We start from the raw sequence: 8,140 nt of genomic DNA, 5'->3' as shown, positions 1-8,140 counted from the left end.
AATTCGATATGTAAGGAATGTCAAATGGGATAACAAGTTAGAACAACATTTAAGAGCATTACTAAGAAATTGAATAATATTATTGATTTAATTCATATTGATTTATGTGGTCCAGCAAGAACAAGAAGTCTTTAGGGTGATAGATACTTTATGCTAATAATTGATGATTATTATAGAATGTGTTGGGTTACTTTTCTCACAGAGTAATCAAAAGCTTTTCGAAGATTCAAGATATTTAAAGCAATGGTAGAAAATTAAACCGACAAGAAAATCAAATATTTGAGATCAGATCAAGGAGGAGAATTTAGATCTAGAGAATTTAATGCATTCTGTACAGTGAATGGAATCAAAAGACAACTATTAGCACCCTAGACACCCCAACATATAGGAGTTATGGAAAGGAGGAACATAACTATCATGGATGTAGAAAGAACCATGTTGATGGAAGAAAATCTACCTCATGTATACTAGAGAGAAGCAGTAAATAGAACGGTTTATACTTTCAACAGAGTTCACATCAAAAGTGAAACCAGTAAGACCCCTTATGAACTATGGTTTGGTCATACTCCTACTCTTAAGTACTTCAGAATATTTGGAAGTAAATGTTATATTAGAAGAGATGAGTATATTGGCGAATTTGATCCTAGAAGTGATGAAGGAATATTTCTTGGTTATTCATCTAGAAGCAAGGCATATATATGTTTTAATAAAAGGTTACAAAAAATCATTGAGAGTACTAATTGAAGATAGATAAACATTTTAGAGGAGATTCAAAATCTATAGAACCGGTAGTTGAAATAATTATAAATGAATCAACACAGATTGCACTAGTACAGAGTGAAGATCCAGTCACATCGGCATCATCAGAGAACTCTACTATGACTGAAGAACAACAACCTGTGAATGTTAATCAGAACAAAACCAGGTATGTAAGATTGAATCATTCAAAGAATCAGATAATTGGAAATAAGAATCAAGGTGTTATGACTAGAGGAAGATTGGCAAACGAAGAGGTATGTTTAATTTCTCAAGTAGAACCAACATCTATTGGTGAAGCATGTTAGGACGAACATTGGATAAAAGCAATGAAAGATGAATTAGAACAAATTGAAAAGAATAATACTTGGATATTAGTTCCCTGGCCTAAAGACAAAAATGTAATTGGAACTAAATGGGTATATAGAAATAAACTTAATGAAGATGGTGAAGTAATCAGGAACAAAGCAATATTAGTTTGTAAAGGTTATTCACAAAAAGAAGGAATAGATTATAATGAAACCTTTGCACCGATAGCCAGAATTGAGGCAATTAGACTATTTCTTGCATTTACAGCTTATAAGAACTATAAAGTTCATCAGACGGATGTAAAATGTGCATTTCTGATTGGAAATCTAGAAGAGGAAGTTTACATTGAACATCCTGATGGATTTTCATTGACAGATAATAAGGATATGGTTTTTAGGTTAAGGAAAGCTTTATATGGATTGAAGCAAGCTCCTAGAGCTTGGTATGCTAGATTGGATAAATATCTTTTGAATCTTGGTTACACAAAAGATAATGCCAACAAAACTTTGTATTATAGAGTTATCAATGATGATATTTTGGTTATTGAAGTATTTGTGGATGATATCATTTTTGGAGGTGAAGAAGGATTATGTAAAGACTTTGCTAACAAGATGCAGGAAGAATTTTAAATGTCTATGATTGGAAAGATACAAAAAAAGTTAGGTTTGCAGTTTTCACAAATAGATAAAGGTATATTCATATGTCAAACAAAGTACTTGAAGGAACTTTGCAATGGAAAATTCCAAACCGGTAAGAACTTATATGACTACAACTAATAAATTAACATTGAAGGATGATTCAGGTCCTATTGATCCGACAAGGTATAAATCTATGATTGGAGGAAAACTGTATTTGACACAAACCGGACCTAATATAATGAATCCAGTGTGTACTATTTCAAGATTTCAAAGAAATCCTGAAGAAAATCATGAATCAATAGTAAAAATGATTTTTCGATACCTACAAGGCATAGAAAATATTGCTTTATGGTATCCTAAGGATGAAAATTTTGATTTATGTGCATACACCAATGCAAATTGGGCAAGAAATGTAAATGACAGAAAGAGTATCACTAGCGGTGCATTCTTTCTTGGCGGAAGATTGATTTCATGGATAAGTAAGAAGCAGACTTGTAAATCATTATCTATAGCAAAATCAGAATATGTTGCAGCAACAACTAATTATACTCAGGTATTATGGATCAAGCAAATGTTGAAAGATATAAAGGTAAAATGCAAAGAACCGATAATCATTTATTGTGATAATTCAACAACAATTGATATATCAAAGAATATGGTATTTCACTCTAAAAAAAAGCATGTTTTTATTAATTAAGTATAATTTTCTGAAGGAGAATGTTGAAGCAAATGAAGTGAGATTGGTTTATGTGAACTAAAGAGTAAATTGCAAATATCTTTACAAAGAATTTGCCTAAGGAAATATTTGAATATCTCAGAGACCAACTTGGGGTAATTTCCCAACCGACAGAGACTTAGATGATGGAGATTGGAATCAAACCAATAGGGACTAACAAAAAAATCTTTTGCCGGCTTTGATGGTGGAGAGCTACATCTTAGGGGGAGTAGTTAGCTGAATGTTATGGTTCGATTCTTAAGTGCTTTGGCATTTGATGTCAAAGGGGGAGAGATATCTATGGAAAAACATTCTACCTTGAGGGAGAGATACTCTTCGGAAAGATGTATTTTTGTTTTTGGTTCTGTTACAGAACACTGTGATTGATTTGTTTTGGGAGATTGTTGGTTTATTGGTTTTTGGCATTCTCTTCTTGGCACTTAGATGTTTTTTCATCTAGTGTTGCCATCAATGCCAAAGGGGGAGATTATTGGTATTATGGATGACTTCATCATGTGTTGCATTGGTTTTATCATTGATGTCAACACTTATCTTCTTGGAGGTCTACATTGTTGATTTGGCACTATGGTTAAATTTGTTTATTGTTGAATTGGCACATTGTGTTCACCGGTATGGATATTGTCTTATGCACAATCATTGGTATATGTTCACCAGTAGGATATATGGTTCATCGACAACGATGATAACTTGGATATCATTTGTTTATGTCGAAGACATGGATTGGAAGTTTGGATTTGGTGTTTTTCTTATTGGTCTAATTGGGTTGACATATTTTCCTTTACCGGTAGATAGGTCTAGGTTATGGACTGATACATGATATCTATTCTAGATCAGCATGACACATTTTGGAGATGGTTTATTGATTGGTAAATGTATTGAGCTGACATATTGTACCACATCAAGACTTATTTGTAGTTTATTTAATTATCTTTAGTGAGCCGACCTCATGTATAGGTCTTGGGTTTTGTATATATGATTGTAGGATCTTATTGAAGATATAGGATCATGATGAGAGTGTCTAAATATTGAAGAGAGAAAATAAGAAGATCCTTCTGAGAATCATGTAGACATTATCTGAAGTTTGAAGGAAGGTTATGAAGGTTTTTAGCACTCATGCTTAGAGCTTAAACCAGTACTCAATCCAACATTGCAAATTCTATTTTGAGCAGTACATTGTTATTGAATTTAACCATCCAATTGTAGTCAGTGTGAATCCTATTTTGTGATTGAGTAGTGAGCTCTAGGCGGTTGGCCTTTCTGCATGTGCAGACCCCATTTGTATACAATTACTATCTGTAGTAGTATCATCTGATTGTGGGTAAGGTTTTCCATCATGGTTTTTCCCTTGCTGGGTTTCCACATCAAAATCTTTGTGTCATGTGTTGTGGATGTTGTTTCTGTTTCTATTTCATGCATTAAGTTATATTGGTACTTCTATAATTCTTAATCAGTTTTACCAGCACTTAAGTTTGGTTTACCGGAACTAAGTTCAAGTTGGAATAATTTGCATTTGGGTTATAATTTATTGATAACTGGTTGACAACTGATTCACCCCCCCTCTCAGTTGTCCTTCCCGGTTCCTAACATCCTAAGGTCTATTGTATTCTATTTTAGACTATCAGTTTTGACCAACCTGGTTTGATGTTTTTATTTTGATGTGTGGCTAGGGTTTTAATGTATTGTGGTTATTGTGTCTTTTTTATTGTATCTTTTGTAGCCTTTGTTATGGGATCTGGACACCCGTAAGTCCAGAAGGTATTAGGTCCTTTTTAAAACCCATGGTTTACTGCTAGGTAATTCAGTCTATTTCTTGGCAGTAACTTTTACTGTAAAGGATTTTAGGGCCCTTCAAAACCTATTTATCCTAATAAGAAAAACAATGATAAATCAAAATTGTGGACAAGGAACAAAAACATTGTCGAGGATGGTGTGGTTGATGCACATAATGTGGAACCAAAACAACCCATCCTAAATCTATCAGGAACTACACCCATGAAAAATTAAGAGAACAATATACCAAAACCACCCCCTAATCCACCTCGAAGGAAATTCACACCCTTGGGGAATTAACTTGAATCAACTTTCAAAGAACTCCTTGCAAATAATCTCATAACACTGTCGGATACACGAGATTTTGAACCAAGAGTCAAACCATCATAGTGGAATAATGCACACTATTGTGATTTGATGAATACTAAGAGGGGGGGTGAATTAGTATGCCAAAAATCTTTGCACTTAAACACTTTGCAAGACTAACAGTAAACTGGTAATACAGTTTAGCGGACAAACCGGTTAACACAAATGCAAACCAAATAGCAAATAATGTATTAACCCATAGAAGCACAAATACCATAACACAAGAGATTTAGATGTGGAAACCCAAATGGGAAAAACCACGATGAGATGGAACTCACAAGTAACTATCTGCAGAATAGGAACCAGATCGGTTAAGGTCATAAACAGTTCTTTACCAGAACAGATCCTGTTAGGAATCTCAATCTCTGTTAGGAGATAAGTCCGATTAAAGACTACCTTGCTATAGGATTTTAGATCCATAGATGTGAACCACCTTGTTAGAGGATTTAGAAAAGGCTTTTGGGCCTACCCAGTTAAGGGCTATAGACTTTTAGAAGATGTGAGTGATCTAGCAAATAGCACATATTGCTTGGTTATATCCTTAATAGCTCATTCCTAATACATTCTAGCATTACTTCAGTCTTCTATACATTCATACTCTCTCTAACTCCTCAACCACCTTAAACCCTAGCAACAACATCAACCTCAAGAACAACTTAAAACCCTAGACATGATGTCCTTATAAAGGAATCTGATTTCATGTCAGTCCAATAAGATTACAATACAATTTCCTATGTTCAATGCATCTAGACATATTTGGTAACACGACACAAAAAGCACTATTAAAGTGTCAGCATTGTCAAACAATCGGTGGATGGTAACTCAACACAAAATGTCGGTTGGTAACTCATCACAGAGTATTACCGGTTCATACAAAATACCAGTTCAAGAAAAATGTCGGTTGCCCGTTTGACAAAATGAAGACTGGGAAATATGTGTTCTGCCGCTTTGATCCTTCGTACCGCTTGATTTCCTCGAACCGCTTGGGGTCAACATACCACTTCAGATCGGTAAACACTTTCTGCAAAACACCAATAGTCTAAAGCTATAATGCATCATACAAGTTGGAACATGTACCAGTTGAGCTTTAACTTATACATACAAAAATGATCTCAATGCAAGTGTGTGTCCATCAATGACAATCACAACATAATCATCAAAAATGCCAACAATCTCGCCCTTTGGCATTGATGGCAACACTTAGGAAATTTTGACATCTAAGTGTTTTTCAACTAAAATTGGCTAGAATCAAAATTACTCCCCCTAAGCATATACACTATCCCTTTTGCAGAGAATACAATGTATACTACTTCTTAACAGAAATAACATGAAAGTATACATCAAAACATTCAAAATTTATACTTCTCCCCCTTTGCCAACAATGACAACAAAATATTACAGATTAACACCTGTGTCATTAGGATTAAAAGAATAAGAGTTTATGACAATAAAGAATAAAACTTATCAAAAAAAAATTTGAAGTCCTACAAAAATTGTTTCATAGATAAGGACCAAGACTCAAGTAGGGAGGTTTCCACTTCTTTCTCTATCTGCATCTGGAAGATTTGTTCTTCCATGGCATCTAATGTGCTCATCTCCTGTGTCGTCGTTAAGGCATCCAGATTAAGATAGCACTTCTGATGTATTTACAGATGTGGGAGTAGAACCAGTTGAAGTTCCTACAAATCTCGAGTCCGGTTGCTTATTTCCAACTCTAATTTGACAGATTTGATGTCAAACCGGTGAACGGTTTGCCCATAAGTTGTAAAAGAGTCATATGGCAGCTTGAAGGTGCTCATGTATGACTGTAGATCAGATTGAAGCTTTTGCTTCTGTGCAAGCACATTGTCACAAAATAGATGGGGTTGGAAAATCTTGCTGAGTAGAAGATTCCCCTCATCTAGAGAATTCTTTATATCCTTCTGTGCTTTTTGCAGTTCAGACTGGAGCTCATTAAGCTTCTTCACCAGGGCAATGTTGAGAGCCTTTTGATGCTCTTTCTTGGCATTTGCCTCTGCTACCTCCTCTAAGCTCTGCACTTGATCATCCACTACTATGCATGGGAGCTCTAGTTGGGCCAATGATGAGTCGGTATTGGGGAGGTTTGTATCAGGTAATAAACCGGTAAGAGTGTCCACCGCCACTTGGATCACATCTTGCTCCTTTTTCCTCCATATTACTTCAAGGTGTTCTTGAGCAACTTTGATGCTCTGCAGTAGCTCCATTTCACTTGCAGACTGGAGGTCAATGGGACTGGTGAGGTCAGCCAGTTTGGCTTGACTACCGGTTTCCTTAGGTGTCTCCATCTGCATGCTCTTTACCGCTTCTCCTTCCTTTTCCTCCTCTATTTTCTTCTTTGCCACTTCTCTTCTCTTTTCCTCTTCCTTATCCTCTTCTTCCTTATTCTTTTCCACTTCCTTCCTCTACTCCTCTTCCTTCTCTTCCTCTTCCTTCTTCCTTTTCTCTATTTCATTCTACTTCTCCTCTTCCTTATCTTCTTCTTCTTTCTTCTTCTTTGCATCTTCTTGTTTCTTTTTCTCTTCATCTTCTTCTCTTCTTTTCTTCTCATCCTCTTTTCTCTTCTCTTCCTATTTCCATTTCTCCTCATCTTCTTCTTTCTTCTTCTTCTTCTCCTCTTCATCCTTTTTCTTCTAGTCCTCTTCATCCTTCTTCTTCTTCTCCTCTTCTGCTTTCTTCTTCTGCTCCTCTTCATCCTTCTTCTTCTTCTCCTCTTCTACTTTCTTCTTCTCTTCTTGCTTCTTTACTTCCTCCTTTTTATCCTTAGTTTCCTTTTCCTTTATTTCCTATTCTACTTGCTTCTCCATCCAGAGCATTGACATCAATAGTGTCTATGGGTTCAGTAGCTAGGTTTCCTTCATCATCAAACACTTCATCCAGTTTTGTTATTGTCGATTCTTATTCAGCCTTCCTGTTGGCTTCAGCCACTCGATGCATCTTCAAGGCTTCTAGAGAAAGGGTGTGTGTACTCTTGAGCACTTCTTGACCCTTCCCTTCCAGTAACAGGAGTCATCTTCTTCTCATGAAGAAGAGGCCTTTGCATTTATTCATTACTTCAAACAGTTCTTAATTTGATACATCAGGAAAATGTTCAGCAAAAACTTTCTCTCTCATTTCCTGTTCCTTCTCTATGGCAATGCACCATTTATTGTCTAAGGACTTATACAAAGAATCTGGTGTCTCAGATCTAATTTTTGAAGGCAACCAGTCATTAACACATAAATACTGAATGATCTCTTTTTCGACTGCTTCCTTTTCATCATCATTAAAGTCATCAAAACAATCAATCAAATTATTTAGCACTTTTCTCCTAATGTTTTTTATAGTTCTTTGACAATGTGTCAAAGGTTTGTAGGAGGAGATGTCAATATTTACCAGTGTTGATGATGCCAGTTCATTCTTTGTCTTTTTCTTTGCTTGTCGTGTCTTCTTAGGTTTTTCCTCAGACATAGTTTCTTTTGAGTCTGGTGAGGCATTCCTTGTCTTCCTCTTTCTCTTGAATACTTTAGCAGGTGTCACTTCTGGTTTCTTTTTAGCCGGTGACCGC

Source organism: Cryptomeria japonica, chromosome 3 (genome assembly GCF_030272615.1).
Source record: "Cryptomeria japonica chromosome 3, Sugi_1.0, whole genome shotgun sequence".
In the NCBI taxonomy this organism is placed as follows: Eukaryota; Viridiplantae; Streptophyta; class Pinopsida; order Cupressales; family Cupressaceae; genus Cryptomeria; species Cryptomeria japonica.
The sequence above is the reverse complement of the archived record's forward strand: the minus strand, read 5'-3'. Positions refer to the sequence as shown.